A 23,903-nucleotide genomic window follows, 5' to 3' on the forward strand; every position below is an offset into this window, starting at 1 on the left:
AGACCCATATATAATTCTCCATGGTCTCTATTTTTATTTTCCTAGTCCCACCACTAATGGCAATGCCACTGAGAAACATTATTTTAATATTTACTGCTTCACTGTGTGAACTACCTGAAGGTGTTAGATTTGTGTAAAAAGCAATAACCACAGTATCATGAGACCACAAGCTTTTATCACGGTATTATGGTCTCTCAGATTCAGGGAGAGCGAGAGAATCTTAGAGACCATGCAGCTGCAGATGAGATAACTAACAAATTAAAAGCGAAAGTGCTGGAAATAGGCACTTGATGTTTGTCATCATGGGAGCTGACATGATTCTGGTATTAAACAAAAAAAAAGTTCTGAAGGATCAAAAACACTGAAAAATTAAAATCCAAATTCCACTGCAACTTTCCAGTATAAATAGTAATCTCGAACTGATGAATTTCATTGATGTAGACCTTGAAGATAAAGATCTAAATCCTTTTCCTTCCCTTGGAAAAGCTATAGAAGTCCTTCACAATTTTCCAGGTGTGTGTGTGAAGCTGATACACTGGAGGAACATAGTAAGTTCAATGAGTTCTTGCAAAAGTGCCAAAAAAAGGACTATGGCAGCTGCAATGAGCTGCCATTCCCACCTTATCATTCCTTAAACATCTGGGTGACTTTTACCTTTCTTCTTCCTGATATTTTGGTATCTTGCAGAAATAGCTTTAAAACATTTGTCAGTATTAAATGAGCAGCTCAGTTACTTACTGGAAGATGTGTTTGTAGAAGACATTATAATTTGCATAAGATTACATTCTGTACAGTGGACAAGTTTCCTCCTTCCCACCAGGACCTCTTTCTGGGCTGGCTACTTATTTCTTGTTTCCCCCAGGCTCGCTCTCTTCTGCCTCTAGGGACAAGGCTGCTTCCTCCTGGCTTAGCTGGTAGGGGTTGGACTATTAAGTAGTCATTTTTATCTTCACAATAAACATTTTATAATACTTAGGATATAAAAAAGAAGAAAACATGATGAAAAAGTAGAAGCAAATGTCTCTTAAGGAGGCATTGATAGAACATGATATCAAGAAAAGGGAGTTGAGAGTTCTGTTCTACACTGTGCTGCACAAAATTCACCTGACACATTATAGTCAAGACGGGGCATTGTATTTTAAGATGAATTTTGACAAATTAAGGTACAACTGAAGGGATGTAGCAAGAATAATGAAGAGAGATGATAAGCCATGTGAGAAATAATTTAAGGAACTGTAAAATTTTAGGCTTACTAAGAGACTATTGGTTAGAATGCAGGACGGTTGGATATGATAACTCTCTTCTGGGAATTGACAAGTTGTCAAAAGGAAAAGACACTGAAGTTATTTGATGTGATGCCAGAATGCCTATCAAGGATTAATTGAAAGAAGTTGTCATTAAGTATCTCATTTTACTGTCAAGATATAGATGTAGATAGCTTTCTTTCACCATTATAAGGTAAAAAACAAGACAAAATAAATCCAGACATAAATTCAAGTGAAGTAGACTTAAGAAACTAAGGTATGCTAAGGTATGTTTTGTCTCAAGAGCAAAAAAACAAAAACAAAAACAAAAAAACCCAACTCCTTAGAATTTATCTGTTTGATAAATATTTATTGAAAACCCATTATGTGTCAGGTAGTTTATTAGGCACTAGAAAGAAAGCAGTGGAAAAAAATAGAGTTCTTGCTCTCACAGTGCTTTCATCCTATGGTGAGGGGGCTGGAGTCACTAAACAGAGAAACAAAATATGTATTATGTCAGGAGGTGGTACTTGCTATCAAAATAAGGGTCTAGAGTTGTGGGATGTTCTTTTAGACAGAGAGGTCAATTACTACTGTGTGCATGTGGAAGGGAACATACTCAAAGGACAGGATAATGAGAGCCCCTCATAGAAAATGCTCCAGTAAAATACTGGATAATTAATTTTGGGAGGATATAAAGTATTGACACTTATTTGTATTTAAACTTGTTTACCCCACTAGTTTATAAATTATTTTTGAGCATGGGGAATGTCTTACCTACCTCTACATGGCTAACACTTACTACCTACTACAGTGTACACATGCAGGGTACCTTCTACAGGAAATTAGGCATTGGATACAATGTACAACCCTCCACCCTAATACTATCTCAACTCACAATATTTATTTCTTTTGTGAGCATTCACTCTCTTTCATCTCTGTCAATTTTACCTTTGCCCTTCTTCTCTAAGATCTGGGCAAATGAATTGCTTTGGCTTTTTAAAATTGCAAAGAAGTAATATCTTCAGTGATAAGATGAATAAGTACTATAAAGTGTGGGGAAAATAGAATTGCACAAGAAATCACCGAATCCCTCTGGTCCCAGTACTTTCAAAGCAGGACTCCTCCCTAAACACATCTTATGAAAAACAGAAATAGTAATCCAATTTTTTTTGGAGGAGAAACACAACTTGTTCTGTTAGAATTAGATTCAGCTGCATGGAAAGAAAATCTAAATTAACTATGATTAAACACTAAAGGTTTTATTTGCTCATAAAAATCCCAGAGGTTGTATTCATAAAGCAGTTACATAAAATCTTCAGGGAATCAGCATCCTTTGAAATTTCTAACACACCTAGAGTGAAGTGCTCTCATCTATATGATCTCGGGGTGACTGGAGGGCTGGTTAACATATTATGAATTTGCATTTACAAAAAGGAACACTATTATCTGAATTACTTTAATTTGTTTTATATATTGGAGTTGTTTCATAAATGAGTTTCGGTGCTAAAGAAATTAGAAAACTGCTAATCCCTTTTACAGACTAGGATACTGAAGCCCAGAGAAATTAAACCTTGCTTGACAACCCAGAGCTAGCTATTGACAGGGCCAAAATGAGAACTCAGATTGCCTAATGAAATCTGTGCCAACTCCACTGTTAGGATAGCCAGTAGCTTATTCAAATCACATAGAACACCAAACAGAGAAATGGAAGAGCTGGGGCATACCACACTGTTGAGTTGTCCATTAGACCATACCTCTTCAGGGTTGAGTAAATATTACCATCCACTTGAATGATGAATAATTTTTGAAAATTAGGATAAAAACTGTCTTCAGCAACATTATACTATTTGGGGCAACAGATTTACTCTCTGGACAACATGAGAAAGTAAAGGAGAAACTGTTCCTGGGTACATAAGAATAACACTGATTTTTTTTTTAAGAAAATGAGGTTCAGTTACTGCACCAGTATATTTTGAAACATCCCTGTTTTGACCTTCTTTCATTTTCTTGTTTCAAAGAACTTTCAAAGTATTTTGGAGTAAATTTTGCCCATTAGCAACAGCAAACACAAACGATGCAGGACGATCGACTCGGTAAGATTAGATAGGAATTGCTTCTTTTTTATATCAAAACTACTGAGAAAAATCAGTGCTTTGTCCTTGTAGCTAAGTAATACAAGCCATTAACATGAAGCCTCCATGAAAATCGGGCAAAATTGTTTCAAATAGAGGTTGAATATGTTTGAAACTGAGCAATCTGCCAGAATCAGTTCCTATTTTGTGTGTAGTTGAACTGATTGAATTACCATTTCTGCCTAGAACCACAGAAGCCCAGGAGACACTGGGGCCAAAACCACAAACAATGGTTCTTTGTTTAAGGGGAGCTCATGGTTGAGTTTTTACATGCAAACATGTGTGATTTCAATGTATAGCAGAATAATTAAGAATTCAGCTCTGTTCCAGAGCAGGTCATGCATCTGTCTATTGTTGCTTAGCCCAGCCTTTGATTAATGAATAGAACATTCTACTATGCATGAAAGCATGGAAAATCTTTTTCATTTTCTCGATTATTTAAAAGTAAAAATTCATCATACCTGTGATTTGTTCCTTTTCAATTTAGAAACATTTAAAGTGAACCAACTCCTCCCACGTACAAGAGAATGGTGTGAAAGTAGATGAAGTTTGCATGGCACGCAGCATTACAAGTTGGGGACGTGCAGCAGAAACCAGGCAAAAGGAAGGTGATAGCTGGATGACACTGTTGGAATGATTCTGTCCAGGGGCTATGCATCTGGGTTGTGTGGCTGCCAAGGATAAGGCATGTACTTTGATTAGCTGGGGCTTAGATTTAAAATGCGGAGAAACAGATTATGTTCCGCAACATACCAATATTGTAAAAATGTCCAGGGTGAAATGCCAACTCTCATGTATGCATGTGTATATGTGCGTGCAACAGCACAATTCACAACATCATGTGTTTGTGCTTCTGAAAAATAGCATAGAATCCTTCAAGCTCAAGCTCCATCATGGGCCTGGGAGGTTAGGCATGTGCTTCATGGGAAAAGCCCACTTCATGTGTATCAGGAGAACACTGAAACAACAGTTGGTCAGAAAGTCTCTGTTTGGAATTAAGATAGATCCATGGTTGGCTGATTAAATAATATTAAAATATGTTTCTTTTCTCTCTAAATCCATCAGCACTTGGTGTTTCTATAGGTGAAGAAAAATGTCATAACATTTTAATAAACTCAGGTATTCTTTGAATGTAGTAGGCACTTAATATTTTCTCAGTTAATGAATACAATCCAAACTTGCACATTTAAATGTACAATGATTGTACTGCTCAAAACTAGTGCCATTTATAGTCCACTAACTTTCAGTTAGCAGGAGGACTATTTAAATGACATAATAGAGCCTATAGTTGATCAAGATAAGCAACTAATGAGGTCCATGAATCTGATTTATTTTGCTTATTACTAATGCTGTTGAGACAGCTCATATTCAAATTCAAAGACCAGGTTCCTAGTGACTGCATAAACCATAGGACTGTTCAATGATGCAGTGAGTTTGGGAGATTATATACCAACAGCCTGGATGGCCAAAGCACCCTAAACCTTATTTATTTCTTTTTATAATAAATATTTGGTCTGAATAAGGCAAAGAACCTTTTCATCTTGTCACTGCATTTTGTCTTATGACATGATTCTGCCATAATATTTCATAGTTACACTGACTCAATGTAGCAATATAAACATAACGGTTGATTCTGTAAGACTTATTTTGGCCTATTGGCCAGGCATGTAAACAGCAGATTCTGTAAGTATTCTTAGAGCTTTGGCCCTACTGTAATATTAAGGAGTAAAGAAAAATGAGATATAACACATGTTTTCTATTCTCTTATTTATGGTTCTCACAGATATCATTGTAGGTGCCTTGAAATACTAGCGACAGATTCATGTTTTTATAAGTATGTCTAAGAGCTGGAAAGAAACTTGGAGGTTTCCAGTCTACCTCCCTAATCGTAAATGAGAAACTTGTCATCTACAAATTTACCCTTTGTTATCTCCAGAAACGAGAGCCCACAATCCAAGCCACATTTTCATGATTTTGTTCCCCTGTTTTGCCCCATTGGTTCATTAAGGCCAACTATGTGTTACTAAATTAAAAAAAAGAGCTTTAATGTGTCCTTGTTCTGCAGATCATTTTTTGATTAAACCTGCAAACTTAACTCCCATCTGGTTTCTGCTTCCAAAATCCATGGTGCCACCCAATTCTCTCTGGCAAGAGGGAATTTTTATTTTTTCCATATTTGAAAAGTCTCCCAACTATAAACGCTGTAGAAGTTTTATTTTAGCCTGGAAATTTTCTAAGAATAAGAGGATCCCCAAATAAAGGGGCATTTTTAAGTTCATTATCAAGATTTTGATTGATACCATAAAGATTCTATGGCATAGACAAAAGTTAGTTTTGAATTTTATCCCTTCATTATTCAGTAGACTATAGTCCTTTATGTTCGATGACAATCAGACCACCAGAAGACCCTTCCCACACTGGATGGCAGAGAAGGAAGCTGCCCTGCTGTCCTCTGCCCCAGAACCACATTTCTGTGGAGCTGGGTATAGGTCAGAGCTCTCTAGTGCCTGCCACAAATGGGACTCATGACATTTGACACTGTATAGTGACCTAGCATTACCATGTGGCCTCTAAATGTGCAATGAAAATCCCTCAACCATTTATACATCCAATAAGTAAATTACACACAGAGACACACATGTACACACACACTCTTGGATTCTTATTTGTTGTAAATGAGGTAGGTTCTTTCAGCACATTGGGAAAGAATGAGTCTTTTTTTGAAAGTAGCACACATTTATTGGAGGCAGTGCCCTTTGTTTTGCTTTTCTGGAGGACATTTTAGAAGTCTGATATAGCACATTTGAATCATCTACCTTTGACCCCAAAACACTATTTCTGAGGATATATATTGGCACATTATACATGTATACACATGCAAGGATGTCACTGCACCTCATATGTACAAGGATGATCATTACAGCATTATTTATAGTAGTCAAAGACTGATATGACCTAAATTCCATCAATAGGGAATCTGTTTATTAAAATATATTTTATTGTTATGCTATTACAGTTGTCCCAATTTCCTTCCCTTTGCCCCTCTCCACCTGATACTTCCATTCCCTCTAGTTATCTTCCCCCCTTAGTTCATATCCTTGGGTCATGCATATAAGTTCTTTGGCTATACCATTCCCTATTCTGTTCTTAACATTCCCCATTCTATTCTGTACCTACCAATTTTTACTTCTTAATTCCTGCACCTTTTCCCCCATTCTCCACCTTCCCCCTCCCAACTGATGACCCTCCAAATTATCTCCATATCTACGATGCTGTTTCTGTTCAGCTTGTGTGCTCCGCTTGTTTTTTAGATTCAGTTGTTGATAGTTGTGAAATTATCGCCATTTTAATGTTCATAGTTTTGATCTTTTTCTTAACTAAGTCCCTTTAACATTTCATACAATAATGGCTGATGATAATGAACTCCTTTAGTTTTACCTTTTCTGGGAAGCACTTTATCTGCCCTCCCATTCTAAATAATAGCTTTGCTGGATAGAGTAACCTAGGCCATAGGGCCTTGCTTTTCATCACTTTGAATACTTCTTGACAGTCCCTTTCAACCTTCCAATTTCTTTTGAGAAATCAGCTGATAGTCTTATGGGAACTCCTTTGTAGGTAACTCTCTGCTTTTCTCTTGCTTTTAAGATTCTCCTTATTTTTAACTTTTGGCATTTTAATTATGATATGTCCTGGTGTGGTCCTCTTTGTGTACATCTTGTTTGGGACTCTGTGTGCTTCCTGGATTTGTATTTCTATTTTCTTCACCAAAATAGGGAAGTTTTCTTTCATTACTTTTTCAAATAAACTTTCAATCTCTTGCACTTTCACTTTTCTTTTTGGCACCTCTGTGACTCAAATGCTGATTTGCTTAAAGTTATCCCAGAGGCTCCTTAGCCTATCCTTGGTTTTTTCTGGATTCTTTTTTTCTTCTTGCTGTTCTGATTGAAAGTTTTGTTTATTCCTTATGTTTCAAATCATTGATTTGAGTCTTGGCTTCACCCATTCCACTGTTGATTCACTGTAAGTTTTTCTTTATTTCACCTAGTGTAAACTTCATTTCTGCCTGAGTCTTCTTTATGATGTTGAAGTACCCAGTGAGTTTCTTGAGCATCTAATAACTAATAACTAATGTTTTGAACTCTGCATCTGATATATTGTTTATCTCCATTTTGTTTAGGTCTTTTTCTGGAGTTCTGTTCTTTCATTTGGGCCATATTTCTTTGTCTCCTCATTTTGGCCGCTTCCCTGTGTTCACTACTATGTATTAGGTAGAGCTGCTTTGACTCCCTGTCTTAGTAGTGTGGCCTATTGTAGAAAAGTGGACTGGTATGTTGGATGGGGCAATACCTTAAGTAAGTGCCAGGGTAGGGCAACCTGTGTGAACCATGCTGATAGAGTTTCTGACATGGTGTCACCACACTGTGGCTCTGGGTGAGGGAGAGCTCAGAAAGGGGACAATGGCAGCTATCTGGAGAATAGAGTTTTTTTCCAGAGGAAGCTGTCCTCCGACACTTGCCCTGATACCAGACATTTCAGTTTCTCCCTGTATGCCACTGGTTCCCTTCTAGTTGCTGCCCTGGTGCTGGAGCCCAGAGGGAGTAAGTCTGAGTAAGTCCTGAGTCTGAGTAAGTCCTAAGTCTGTTGTGGACCCTTTAAGAGGAGATATACGAGAATCCCACAGTTTCTTCTTCTGCTCCAACTCCCACTAGTTTTTATAGCCAGGAGTTATGGGGACTCACTTTTCTGGCACTGGAACCCTTGGCTGGGTGATCTGGTGTAGGGCTGGGATCCCTTGCTCCTAAGGTATACCTCCCAATTTTTATCCACCACACGTGTTTGTTGGACCACCCATTCCATGTCTCCACACACCTCCATGTTTCTGCCCCTCCTACCCATCTTGGTGAATGTGACTTCTTTAATTCCTTAATTGTCAGACTTCCATACAGCTTGATTTTCTGAAGATTCTGGGTGACCCTTTTGTAGTTTAGTTGTAATTTTTGCTGTGGTTGTGCAAGGAGGCAAGCCATGTATACCTATGTCTCCATCTTGATTGGAAGCTAGAAAAAGTGAGTCTTAGTAGAATTAGTCAATCTATAATTTGCATCTTGTTTATAGGCAAAATCAGCACAAAACCAACAATGAAATGGCAAAGCCCTGGTATCCTGCTTTGAGAGTTGCTTTCTTGCACAAGAAGCATTTTCTGGAGTTGCTTTGAATAGGCCCTTAGACACCACTTCAGTGTTAATGCTGCTGAGATGTGGGAGTTTACAGTAAAGTAGACTCAATGTCCATGCATTTTGCTTAATGTTGAAAAAGATCTTGTGTGTGTTTAATCAGAGAGTTGCCATGGTGTTCAGATTCCATGTTTTTATTTTCCTCACAGCCCAAATGGAATACTACAGCTTATTGGCCACCTAATAAGGTCAACTAGGTTTAGGTTTCAACCTGGGTCACCTAAAAGGGACTTCCCATCGAAGACCATCATATCATAGAATTGTGGAAATACCTGTGGGGATGCCACCTTGCTGATCCAAACCTGCTTTCAGATTTTTTGGAATGTCTCCAATTTCAAAAATGTTAAATTGGACAAAGTCACTCCTGAGTGGTTAACTTAAAAACTTTGTATTTCATCATTCCCTGCTTAAAATAATGTAAACAGCTCAATTTCGGGTATGCAATAAGAACTTCCAAAGGCACTTCTGCACCTAGAACTGAGGGTGGGTCAGAACCCATACATGCAAATTCCATTAAGGCAGATCTGTGAACACATGAAATAAAGCAATATAGTTAGGTTTCTCAAGAGAATTTTTTGGAGGGAAATGTAAATGAATAGGAATAAATTTAATATCTTTATAATGTCATAGAATTTAAAGTTATATTTTTGTAATATTGCTATATAATAAAGCCTAAGAAAGAGTTCTAGCTAATACTCTAAAAGGATCATTACAAAATTTTATTTGTTCTTCTCACTTATTTAAAGGGGTTACAATATTGATAAAACTTTGAGAATGAGGCATGCTTCAAGAATTGTAAGAAGTTTCAGATAAGACTTGTAAAGGCTATTGGTAAAGATTCAATTTTGGCCCAAAGGTCATTGGTTTTATCCTTATACCATGAGCACTTTTGTTTATATAATATCTATATCAGTATGTCTGATATATCTTACATATATCTCTATATATGCATCATATACTATTAGCATGTTTATACTTAAAAAGGCTTAGCACAGAACTGTAGTTTCAACCTTTAGTATACAACATGATACATAATTCTACTAGAGTTTTTAATATGCAAAAAGCTTAGCAGTCATTTTTGGGATTAGGATAAACTTTGAATAAAATTCCCAAGTTTGTTACAACCAATAGGAATAAAAACTTCCCCAGCTAGAGATTCAACTTTCTGGTAGATTAGCTAGTCAATTAAATTCAGTTAGTAAATTAATTTTATATTCTCTAATAATTAGCTTTGTTAATCTTGTGCCATAAGAGACTTTCTATTTGTGGAATCACAAATGACATTTATTGTTGAAAAATATTCACTCCAGTAAAATCTAACCCAGAAATAGACTCCACAGTAAAATACAGCCAAATTTGTTTAAGGTGGTGGGATGGTGTTGGGAGGGTGGGGCAAATCACAAGACGTTCAATTTTCTGTAATAGTATCCTGTGTCTCTCCAACCTCTTAAATGAGCACTGTGGGAAGCAAAGGCAAAGACCCACGACAGGCACACTGTCTCTAGATCTCTCACATTTGATTTGGTGCCCAAATCACCCATGGAAATCAGTGCAGCTGACAGATGGTTTTGATTGAGAATGATGGCATAAAAAGCAATAGTAGCAGCCGGCCATTGCTGATAGTGTACTACCTTTTCCTGTGGAATGGAGAGCTAATTACTTGTCTTGAGATTTCTTCCCCTCTTCAAAGAAAATCTTATTGATTCCTTCAAAGTTATCAAGCATAAAAGAACTCTGTCCCCAAATAGGGATTGCCCTTTCTCATTTCCCTCATGATTTCTGAGATATTCACTGTTGTTACTCTGGTCTTCATATCCTGTTTTTCTGCTTCCACTTAGACATGCCAATTAAAGAAAGATATGGTTTATTTTAAAAATATGGTCCTAGTGCTGACTGTAAAGAGAGCTCTTAAACAGGCCTAAACTCTTCATCAGGATTAGCTGAACATAGTAAGTAAATCCCATGTTGAATAGTGACCTTGTAAAGTCTCCAAAGCAGGGCCGTATAGGGCTTTGCAGCAGCTTAAACGAAACAAACCTTCTTCCCTTGGGTCTCATCAATCCAGGGCTTGGCTATGTAAAGGCAAGATGCCCACTTCAAGGGGATACAACAGTCTAGTGCACTGGTTCCCAAAATGTGGTCCTTGGACCAGCAGTAGCAGTGGCACTTGTTAGAAATGCACAATTTTGGCCCCAGACAGCCCTGGTGTGAGGCCCAGCATTCTGTATTTTAACAAGTCATTCTGATGCATGCTAGCATTTAAAGACTACTGTTGCATCAACAGGCTTTCTGTTTACAGCTTTTGGCTTATACCTGGTTTATTTCACTTAGGGGAAATGCAGAATCCTGGACTGAAAGAAAAAGTGAATGAGCAACGAAGTCATTAGCAAAAAAAAAAAAAAAAAAAAAAAAAAAAAAGAGCACCAATATATCTTGACTATATAAGGATAGTCTGATAGTTAGACTTCTCTCTCTCTCTCTCTCTAATACATATAAGTTTATATATACTAAATTGTTCATTCATTCAATGAATATTTGTTGCTATGTATCAGACACCATCCAAGAAAATGGAAAGACTAGCAAACAAAATACATTACATCCCTAATGTCATGTTGCTTACCGTCTAGTAGAGAAGAAACTGAAGTTTATAAGTGAATACATGAGGTGATCATAAAGGGATAGAGAGTGGCAGGGTAGGAGTGGAGTGCTATTTTGGATAAAGTGGTTAGGGAAGTAGACATTACTCTTGAGCCCTGTATCATATATCCTCAGCCACCTGTCTTATTTTGTCCTTTAATACAGCAGCCAGATTCACATAGGCATCATCTAGCAGCACCTCAATTTATTTGTACCTTGTATCTCTAGTCTATCCAGGGGCTTCTCTGCCTCACTGAGTTTCCCTCCTTAACCATGTTGGTGCCCACATGAGCTCACTTGCTCAAGGGAAATAACATTCTACTGGGTAAACTTTGATGAATTAGAGAGAGGGGCTTGTAGATAAAGACTTGCCGCTTCCTCATCTGAGCAGACCATTCTGAGGAGCATCCTTCATTGTCCTCAAAGCTCTGGTTGCCCACAACATTGATCAGGTTAATAACAGAACTTCGGTTTAGCTTTCCTTCCTTTCTCCCTGATTCTCTTCCTTAGGATGACTTTTTTCCCAAACTACCTGCATTCAAATCTTTGTCTCAGGCTCTGCTTTTGGGGAAGTCCAGGCCAAGACAGTAGGCCTCTCTGACAAGGTGGTATTTCAGTAAAGATGTTAGAAAGATGAGGGAAGAAGTCACACCAGTATCTTGAGGAAGAGTGTTTCAGATAAAAACAAATGCTGAGAGAAATGACTGTGTTTGGCATGTTCCAGGATCACCCTGAAGGTAGTGTAGTTTTGTGGGTAAGCATGGGAGAAAGAGTGAAAGTCATAGGAAATGTATAAGAAGAAAAAGAAGGTCAGATCATATAGGGCCTCATAAGCCATCAAAAGAATTTTGGATTTTGTTCTGAGTGAAATAGGAAGTCAAAAAAGGATTTTGAGCAGAGAAGGTATATGGATCTGAAAGATGTTTTCAAAAGATACATTGAGCTCCTTTTTTTAAGATTAGACTACAAGGGAGCAAGGAGAGAATCAGCAAGCTCATTTAGGAAGGGGGTGTTTTTTGCCATAATTCAGGTAACTTGGGCTATGATGCTAAAAATGAAAGTGAGGAACTCTCAGAACTGGCCCTTGGATTGTATGTTGGTGAGAGAGAAGAATTAATGATGTCTCTAAACACTTTGGTCTAAGTAATTGAAATGAATGGAGTATCCAAGAGAATATTTCAGAGCAAGATGGAGAGAACCTTATTTGAATAAAAGGAACCCACAAAGAAGTTAATGCATATTCTGGTTCATCACTGGCAATGTAACAGTTATGGCCATTGGAATGTCAAGCTCTATTCTTAGCCTATAAAGTTACACATGGACCGTCTCCAGAATAATAGGAGTTAAGCTCCCATCTTTTCCTAGGACATAGCAGGCATCAGCATACTTGAGACATGTTCTCAAGTAATATTGCATCAACCACTCTTCCTTAATTATTATATTTAATCCTTAACACCATCTGAAAGCTAGGTATATTTATTCTCATTTTATAGATGATGAAATTGGCAAAGGATAGCTAAAAAACTTCTCTAATATCTCATTGCCTAACAGTGTTGTCCAACTGATGGCTCATGGGCCACATGCAGCCCAGGAGGGCTGTGAATGCAGACCGACACAGAATCATAAATTTACTTAAAACATTTTGAGAATTTTTTGTGATTATGTGCCACAATAAATTTAATGTGTGTTCCAAGACAGCTCTTCTTCCTCCATTGAGGTGCAGAGGCACCAAAAGTTTGGACATCCCTGGAAAAAACAGATCTGAGATTTAAGCCCTTGTCTTTTTGCTCAATTTATATTTATTCTTAACCACCAGTGCCTACTCCTCTCCTTCTCATCTCTGGCATAATTATTTCTTTCAAGTTTATTTCTTTTATGTAAGAGTGAAATGTAAGGATTCCATAGATGATACACAGTTTTAGGGTATTAGGCCTAGACTCTTTCTGTCTTGTTGCTCTGGTAGTTTCTTTTTAATATTTTTCCTTCTACCCCTTTTGCAACAGGATTTTGACAAGACCTTTTAGGTAGATACAGCAACAGGTACTATTCTGCCCTAAATATCCCAGCACAGGTAATTATATCAAATTGTTTTTCTTTTACTATTTTCGTTCATCCCTTCATCGCTTATCTCTATACACTTCTAAGACATTTTTCTCTTTCTTCATCTCAGTGCATTTTTCTCCTAAATGTATGAACATTAAAGATTAAATTATTTTTGAGATGCATGTAGATAACTCTACAATGAAATAATAGGCACCAGCTGACATGATATACAAATTATGGTTTTGTCTCTACTTTCCCCTCATTTCAAAAAATATGTATATATTTGCAGCAAGAGCCAGTTTCCCTCAACTAGCATTTCAAGGTTACCCCTGGTATTTGTGTTCCACTCAGAAGGCTGGCGTGGAGTTCAGCAAGAACTCTAACCAAAAGAGTCCTCAGGGCAGCCTGGCAACTAAGAAGTGCTTGCTTGCAGTTAACCATAAACACAAAGAGAAAATTCAAGTTATATACAGTAAAGGAGGATATCCCAGGCCAGAGCAAGAAAAACAAGACCAAGTTTAGGCCTAAAGAATGTAGTGAACTTGGAATCAGGAGATTGTGTAATAAGATCATAGGCCAAAAGGATCAGAAACACATGGTCGGGGAGCACGCAGTGTGTAGAGTAGGTAAGAACAAGTTGTTTAGGACCAATTTGTGACTGATCAGAGGGTATTGGAAACCTGTTTTCATGTGGTACTACATATTTGATGAAATGATAGATGGATTAAAAGCCTGAAAACTGGATCTTGTTCCTAAGTAGGGGTGTTGTAGGAACTATAGGCTAATAGCTTAAATGTTCATCGTTCAAGTAGCCATGATCAGCTCTGACAGCTATTTTTATGCAAATATCTTCACACTGTTCATTCATTCATTCTTGCACTGTCATTGGCATTTGCAAACATGTATCAAGCCTCTGCTTTATATCAAGTTCTTTATTTGGGTGTAGAATTGGAAATGAGAAGATGAACTGGCATGGTCCTATTTCCAAGGAGTTTTTAGTTTTGTTTGGAAGCAAATTTAAACCAAAGAGTAAACAGAAATGACATGGTATGATAATGCTTTGATGGAGGCTCAGAGTACCATGCTGCTAAGTCAGAAGTGGCTTCAGAGGGAAAGTTGTGCTTGCACTGATTTAAAAGCATTAGTCAGTTTGCTGGTCAGAGAGCAGGGGTGGCATAGGACCAGGTTTTCCAAACAGGTACACCTGTGAGTGCCAAGGAACAATTGTGAATAGTGTGCTCAGGAAACGTCAGAGAAGCTGGTATTACTATACAATCAGGACCTGTAGGATTGGTCAGGGTAGGGGGCTTAGCCAATGATTAGGATGGAAGAGTTGGGTAGGGTGGGATTCTGAAGGAGCTTGTGCTCCATGCTATGGAGCTTCAGAGTTATTAGGCAGATGATGGCGAGTTATTGGGTGATTGTGTGGAACCACATGAATGGCATGTTAGAAAAAGTCTTTCAGTAGTCCTTACCAGTTTGTAAAGAAGTCATTACTAGATGGAGCTGTAGTGACCAGAGACCCTTAAAGGGGCATTACAAGAATCCTTTTAATTCCATGAACTTAGAACACCGTAGGCACAAAAATTTCAGAACCCTCTCAACGATAGACTTCTTTTCCTAGGCTTTCTTTGAGCCAGTAGTGTTTGAGAAGTATAATTGTTGATACATTTTCTTTTTTTTTAAAGAAATTATTTTCAGATAATTTAAATGAAGTCTTTTTTTTTCTTGTGAGTCCCTAGAAATTTGGATGAAAAGAGCTGCCTTGAAGAAAATCCATGCATTTTTTTCAACACATTTTTGACTAGTCAGAAGAAGTAACTCTTTGTCTGAAGGAGACATTCTCTAAAGAAAGGCTTTTTTTTTTTCCTGGACATGGGTCACAAAGTCTCTTGCCCCAAGTACCAAGGGTATATTATAATTCCTAGCTCTATTAGTTAAGTGTTTTTCTTAAGGCGAAAGTGTTAGCTGTGTTTACCATCATTTTCCTTAGGGGAGTGTAAATATCACTTCCAATTCTTCCTATACTGGCTTTAATTGAAGAAGAAAGTAAAGCAATATTTACTGCAGAGGAGGTTGAATGACTGTGTTTCTATAAATAATATGTACTTAAGGGCATGGCCCTTTGAATGCTCTCAGGGAAAGTTCTGCCTGTAGCTCTGTGCCTTGGATTAAAGATCCTTTAGGCCCGAGATGCCATGTTTCATCTCCTGTTGCTCTGCACTGCACAGATTCATGGAGGGATCTTACTAATGCTACGCACTCCTGAGAGAGGTGGAAAAGTTCAGGAAGTGAGGAATGACTCTGTGATGGTTAACCCAGGGCTTCCAAATGTGCATGATCATAACAATCACCTGGCTTTTTAGAGCACAGATGCTGGAGCCCCATCCAAGACTCCTAGATGAACTAGGATATCCAGGGAGAGGAGCTTGAGCATTTGTGCAGATAGCAAGTGTCCCAAGTGACTTTTAAAACTGGTCAAGTTTTGGGAAAGCAAGATTAATGTATCTTCACTCTATAATCCCCCTGTGATTCAAGAAGTGTGGTCCAAGGACCAGCGGTGTCAGCATTACCCAGGAGTTAGTGAAACATTCCTTATTTTAACAAATCTCCAGTGATGTTTGCACGTGAAAATTTGAGGAGCATTGACTGAGAGCCAGGGTCAGTAAACTATGGCCTGCGAGCCAAATCTGGCTTGTTTTTGTAAATAAGGTTTCATTGGAATAAAGTCACATCCATTTATTTATATATTGCCTATAGCCAATTTCATGCTACAGCAGAAGAGATGAATAATTGAAACAGAGACCACATGGCCTACAAAGCCTAAAATCCTCACTCTCTGAACCATTATGAAATAAGTTTGTCAACTTCAAATCTAGAGTACATGGCATGATTCAGAGTTTACCATTATTAGTGTATAATATATAATAATAATTGCAACAGTAATGCATTTCAACTTTTGTAAAACTTTATAAATCCCATTTTTCCATCCTGTTCATTGTAAATGTGAGATGTGAATGCTAAATGGGATAAGATATTTATTTTATAATATATGACTATGTCACGTCTATCTCAAACACTGTAATCAATCCCCAAATGCCAATGAAATCTAATTAGTAAGATGACATTTGAAGTTTTCCAGTATCTAGACCCAGCTTCCAATCTCCTTTCCTATTAACCTCCCTGGCATACTATGCCTCTTGTCAAACCATATTTCTGGGTGTTTCCAGCATCAAAACATTACTGTGCCTTTACTCTTCAAAATCCAGACAATTTTTCATGCATAAAGCCTTCCCATTTCTTCTCTATGACATAATGTACACCACTAGCATTGAACTTTCTTATATAATGTGTACTTTGCACCCACTTTATCTCTTCCAGTAAAGTAGACATGTCTTAAGAACTGGGACTGTATTTAAATTTGTTTTATAATTTCAAATGGAATATATGTATACATATAGAGTAATGCATTGTGGATATTTATGAATTGAATACAATTCTTTGTATGTCAGAAATGCCTGGATCTCAACCAGCCTCGTGAGTGTAGAGGAAAGTCCTAGGAGTCCAGTCAAACAGACAAGGGTAGTCCCTAAGGCAATCATAGAGGTGCCCCTGCTGCTGCTTGTCACATCCTTGCAGACAATTCCAGGTAACTCTGAAGCAAGGTGAGACAGGAGATGGTGAATAAACACTCCAGCTTCCTTACCCCTTGGTGGGACAATTCTGAGCAGTGTTCCACAGAGTCTCAGGGGGGTCCCAGTGGGATGGAGCCCAATGACATAGAGCTATCATCCACTCAGTAAAGGTCATTATTTTAGTCCACTCAGGTGGCTCTAGCAAAATTCCATAGACTAAGGGCTTATCAACAGTAAATATGTATATACCACAGTTCTAAGGCTGGGAAGTCCAAGATCAAGGTACTAGCAGATTCAGAGTCTGGTGAAGATCTGCTTCCTAGGTCATAGACAGTTGTCTTAACACTGCTTCCTTACATAGCGGAAGGGGCAGGGGATCTCAATGAGCTTTTATAAGGGCACTAATCCCATTCATGACAAAAAAGCCCTCATCACCTAATCATCTCCCAATGGCCCCTCCATCACATTAGGGGTTAGGTTTTAACACGCTCATTTTAGGGGAATGCAAACATCCAGTCAATTGCAACTCTTTATCAGTTGTCCTCCCTTTCTTGTTCTATTTCTCCATATCTTCACAATATTTCTTGGCATCAATTTCTTATTACAACTTCTTGCACCTAAATTCATGTTCAGGATCTGCTTTTAGGAAAACTCAAACTGTTGTAGGCAGCCTCTAAGATGGCCCCAGTGATCCCTGTTTCCTGATTCTCATGTGCTTGTGTAATCCTTTTCCCTTAAGTGTAAATATGACTTAGTGGTTTCCCTCTAATGAATAGAATATGACAGAGGTAAGGATATGTCAATTCTGAGCTTAGGTTATATAAAAACTGTGGGTTCTATCTTGGGAGTGCTCTCTCATTCTTTCTTGGATTGCTCATCTAGGGAAAACCAGTTATGTTGCGAGGTAGCTCTGTGAAGTTTAGGTAAGTGAACTTGGAACTGAATCTTCTAAAGCTGCTCGCAAGCAAACCCTTCCTCCAGCTGAGGCTTGAGGTAATTGTACCACAGCCACACCTTAACTGCAGTCCCATGAGAGAACCTGTGCCAGGATCATGAGGCTAAACTACCCATGGATTCTTAGCCTACAGTAACTATGAGATTAAAAAAATCTGTAACTTTTAAAAGCCAAGTTTGAGGATAGTTTGTTATATAGCAATAGATAACTGGTATACCGTCTAAGGCAATAAGGTCAGTCACTGTTACTGGGGGTTTAGTTGAGAGGCTCTCCCTGACCTTTTTAACCAGATCAAGTCCTCCTGCTCTGCGCCCCCAGGGCACCCTGTATGTCTCCCTGAGCACTTACCACTTGTGTGCTCTCTTGTTTAAAATTTGCCTTCCTAACCAAACTGTGGGCTCCTAGAGGGCTGCTTCCATCTTTTTTACTTTCTATTCCCAGAGCCTCTAAAAATTACTCATTAAATAAAGGCATTAGCCTGGTTGGTTTTATATGAAATTAGTAGAAACTCAACTATTTGTGCAGTAATAAAAAATCTGGAGATGGATTTTTCAGGTCCAGCTAGATCCTGGTGCTCACCATGATGTTGTACAAACTCCACAACATTTCTATGATTTTTCTCTTTATCTACTACTCCCCCTCACTCTTTCTTCCCCTTCTCCTTCCCTCCATGTTATGGATCTGCTCTCCTCTGTCAGCCTCACTTCCAAGCAGACTATTCTCAGATAAATGGCTGATAAAATACTCACACTGTGGTCCTCACAACTGAACAAATTTGGCAGAAAGAAAAATCTCAGAAGTTCAAAAATGCCCTAGGATTGAATCTTTTTCAGCTAATTAAGGTCACCAGATCATCCATGGACCAATAACAAGGACCGGAGAAATATAATACATAAACCAGGTAGCCTAGTTCTAAGACCCACCTCGAGAGTGTGGAAAATGGACTTCCCCACCCAACCAAATGGAATGATCAGGTGCTTCCCCAAAGGAAAATTAACGTAGTATTACCAGAAAAAGGGGTAACTGACTCTGGTCAGAAAGCAAACCAAACAATCTAGCCAGGTTAAGAAAACCCCCACAAATAAACAAAAACATATACACAATGGAATACTACCCAGCAGAAAGAAAAAAAGAAGTACTAAACTTTGCGACAGCATGGATGGAACTGGAGAGCATCATGCTAAGCGAAATAAGCCAGGGGGCGAAAGACAAATACCATATGATCTCACCTATAAGTGGAACCTAACCAACAATGCAAAGAAGCAAGGAAAATATGACCAGCAACACTGAAAGGAAAAGAAATCAACAGAGACAAGAGGGAAGGGGGGGCAGGGAAAGGGAAGGGAAGGGGAAAGTCAAGGAACATATAGCAAGGACTCATGGACAAAACCAAAGGGGAAGAGCTGAGGGAGGGAAGAAGGGAGGGGCAAGGGAAAGAGGTGGGGGGGAGGCAGAGACAAATGTATTTAAAAAGTAAATAAATTAAAAAAAACAACAAAAAAAAAAACAAATAGATACCCTACACAGTGGAGAATTAGAAATATGGTTGAGAAGATCCAAAAGCAAACTTGAAGCAAAGACACCGGTATGAATCGAACATGGAGGGCTAGACACAAACAAGCTAATTAGAGCAACTGTGGAGAAGAGGGGAGAAGTGAAATGAGTGTAAGGGATGATCATGACTAAGAATATGTACAGAAGGGACTACTCAGAATTAGCTCCCTGCTTCCCCACCCGCATCTCTCTCCTACCCTATGTATGCATTCTAGGGCAGCACTTAATGCAGATCTCTGATGGTTTAGAGGAACTGACCAGGGATAGACAAAACAAATATTTGGTATAGGTTTCTGTGTGTCTGTGTGTCTGTGTGAGTACATGTTTATTTCTTCAGAAATTACTCTTTCGCAAAAGTCACATGAATAGTCACTGCTATCCTCTGTGCAAATTAGCTCAGTGATAATTTATTTTTTAGTTTCTCCTTAACAAAACAACTAATATAAACCGTAAGTATCATGGAATGATACCAATCCAGATACACCCTAATACTAGATGGAAACCAAAAGTTGCAGAATAGACATTTGGGACTCTATATGTCAACAATTCTTCCAAGGTCCATGAAAAGGCATTAACTTGAATAGTTATTCAATTTGGGATTAGCAGATGTTGAGCATCTGTATGCTATTCACACTCATATTATCCTGGACATAATTAAGTTGCATTACTTCATCTGAGAATCATAACCCTGGCAAAGCAGTTGCAGAAGGAAGATGGTAGATACCACTGAGAAGACGGTATGATGACGTTTTTGGAGTGACCTATAAAGTGGGAATAATAAGAGGCATTTCTACTTCTTGTATTTCTGTATAGTCTCTTCAGAACAGCTTCTAACCCTTTCTGCCTGCAGAAACCCTGGGTGTCCTTATCCCTTTTTAAAAAATGTTTTTCTCAGTCTTCTCCTTGGTCCAACTCTTTGGTCTTCATCTATTACAGGGATTTTCAGCCTCTACACTGTTGCCATTTTGGAGCAGGAAGACAGTTTCATTTACTGTAGGATGTTTAGCAACATCTCTGGACTCTGCCCACTAGGTGCCAGTAGCTTCCCCAGGCATGTGGGTCACGTTGGGGGGCAAAATTGTCTCCAGTTGAGATCTACTGGCCTGATGCTACGTACTTGCCTGAGGTGACAGAATCTGTAACTGTGGCTTTAGCTCTGATCCTTGCTGATGCTTGTCCCAGCACTCTTCCAATAGCACATCTCTATCTGACTCTTCCTCTTACACCCATACTGGGGCATGCTTAAAACTGAACTTCTTTCTTTCTCCACATCTCCTGCTTCCCATCTCCTCTTTTTCTTCCTCCTCCTTCTTTTTGCCATTTCAGTTATAGGTGAGTCTCCACCTCAGTAATTTTCAACTGGCATGTTGCCAGAATTTTAAAAAATGCAATATCTGACTATTCAGTCAGGGGCACTGACCTCTTTTCCCCTAATTGTCAAATAAAACAACTACAATAGCCAACACAACAATAGCTTTCCAGTGTGACTGTCCTACCTAGAGCCATAAATATATAGGCCATATAATAGAGTTGCATCTTAATGGTTACATCACATAATAAGGTTGCATCTGATTGGTTAATTCTTCGTACCAGAAATCCTTATATACAGATATAGGCACCTGATTTTTCAAATAGTCACATTGGAATAATTATTATTTTTTGGTAAATCACACAAAATTATACCTATTTTTTTATTAGATTAGCAAAAAATATATTTTTGGTGTGCCACAGAATTTTAGTAGTTTATGTGTGCCATGAGGGGAAAAAGGCTGAAAATCATTGCTCTTCCTTCACTTTTTCAAACTAGAAATCTCTGGGTTATTTTCTTATTGTCTTGATGATATATATTCAGGAGCAGATACAGCTTTTGTGGGATCTAAACCTTATACAATTTGAAGGAACTTATTTCTTTAAAAAAGATTACAAGTTTACAAACCAGGTGCAGGGTCTTGCAAGAAGCTGGTGCAAGTTAAAGAAACTGAAGCCTAAATTTTGTATGTTTAATTATTATATCACCTCTTTATTTATTTTCTTATTACCCATTAAGAATTTATTCATGTAAATCTTTTTTATTCAATGAAAATATCAACAGCCTTCCATCATCAATTGGGGAAAATCTTATGTAATAAAGAACAATTTTGTACAATTTGACCATGTATCAGGGATATTATGAATACTTTAATGTTTTTTGCTACCAATGAGGAAGGAATGAATACACTATTATAGTTAAGAGCATGGTCTCAGAGCCAAACTTCCACAGTCTGTTTTGTGGTTCCACTATGTACCATGTGACTGCACAAATCACTTAGCCAATTGGAGTGTTGATCTACTTTAAGAAATTCAGATAAATTTTAGTACCTACTTCATTGAATTGGCATAAGGAATTAAATTAGTTATTTGTGTGAAGCACTCAGAAGAGTACGTAGGATATAAAAAAAGACATTATAAGTGTTAGCTATTATTATTTTGGTGATGAGAAAACAAGGCCCAGAAATGAAACTAACCCAACAGTCAAGAACGGGATAAAAATGAAAAATTGAACTCAAAAGCCCAGGCTTTGTTTTTACCACACAAGTTCCTCAGTGCAGCTTTTATGGGTTTTGAGGAAGATTAAATTTGTTGCTACTGGTTCAATTTCTTTGCACATTTCTACTTAACATGTAGATATTAGACCGTGAGGTAAAAAACAAACTAGAAAGATGTTAGAAGTATTGTTTATGATAATAATAGTTTGGAATTAGGAATAAATTTAACAAGAGGAGTATAAAACATTTACTCTAAAAATAAAAACATCTTAAAAAATTTAAGATGCCATAAGTAAATGGAAAAACATCCCATGTTCATAGATTGGAATACTTAAATTGTTAAGATGACAAACTCCACAACTTGCTTTATAAATTCAGTGGAATCCCTATCAAAATCCTTGTAATCTTCCTTGCAGAAATCCTTCCTCCATTCCTCCCTCCCTCCTTTTTTCTCTCTTTCCCTGCTTCCCTCCCTTCTTTCCTTCTTTCCTTCCTTGCTCTTTTCCAAGGCTGATTTTTCAAATCAGATGGATAAGGCAGGATTCAGAACAACCAAAACAATCTTTAAAAAATAAGAATAAAGTTGCAGGACTTACACTTACCAATTTCAAAACTTACTACAAATCTATAGTAATCTCTGCTGTGTGATACTGGCCTAAGGAAAAACATTACAGATCAAGGGACAGCAACTGGGAGTTGAGAAGTTATTTCTAACATTTATGGTCATTTAGTTTTTGACAAGGGCGCTAATACCATTCAATAGGAAAGACCAGTCTTTTAAACTAATGGTGCCAGGACAACTAGAGATTCGCATGGAAAAGAATAAGTCAGACCTCTATCTCAAATTGTATATAAAAATTAACCCCAAGTGGGTCAAAGATCCAATGTAAGAGCTAAAAGTATAAATCTTGGATTAGGCAATGGATTCTTAGATCTGACAGCAAAACCATAAGCAAAGAAAAAAATACATAAATTTGAGTTTTTTGCAATTGAACATTTGTGTTTCAAAGGAACCATTCAGAAAGTGAAACTGCAACTGACACAATGGAAAAAAAATAATTACAAATCATGAGTCTAATAAGAGAATTGCATCTAGAATAGATAAGGAACTCATCCCAAGTGAAAAGATGGGCAAGGAATCTGAGTAGATATTTCTCCAAAAAAAGATATACAAACAGTTAATACAATGTGACAAGTAACTTAACATCTTTAGTAATCACAGGAATGTAAGTCAAAATCACAATGAGATTTCACTTTATGAAACACACTAGATTGGCTATAATAAACAAGACAGAGAATAACAAGTATTGTTGAGGATATGGAGAATTTGGCACACTGACATGTTGTTATTGAAATATAAAATGGTGCAGCAGCTTTGAAAAACAGCCTAGTAGTTCCTCAAAAAGGTCAAGTCACCATGACTAAGTAATTTCATTACATATGTCTACACACACAGACACACACACTCACACGCAAATATATGTTCACACAAAAACCTATACAAGAACATTCATAGCAGTATTATTCGTAATAGCCAAAAATGGAAACAACCCAGTATCAACCAACTGATGAGAAGACAAATAAAATGTGATATAGTGACACAACAGAATATTATTCACCAATAAAGGGAAATGAAATACTAACATATGATACAACATGGATGAACCTCGAAAACATTCTCAATAAAATATCTATTTTATCAAAGACCACATATTGTATGATTCTGTTTAAATGAAAGTCAAGAATAGGCTAGTATACCAAAATAGAAAGTAAATTAATGGTTCCCAGGTCTGGGAAAGGGGTTGGAGGAATTTGGAGAAGTTGGTTGTAAATTGCAGTATCATCCCCAACTCGGTCTTGACTGACTCCGCAGAGAGATCTCTGTTGCTCTCATTAGCACTAGAAACATTTGGGAATCTCTGACTGTTAGAAGTGAGAACT

This window comes from Pteronotus mesoamericanus, unplaced genomic scaffold (assembly GCF_021234165.1).
Source record: "Pteronotus mesoamericanus isolate MK-2021 breed Mesoamerican mustached bat unplaced genomic scaffold, CSHL_Meso_final contig_73, whole genome shotgun sequence".
In the NCBI taxonomy this organism is placed as follows: Eukaryota; Metazoa; Chordata; class Mammalia; order Chiroptera; family Mormoopidae; genus Pteronotus; species Pteronotus mesoamericanus.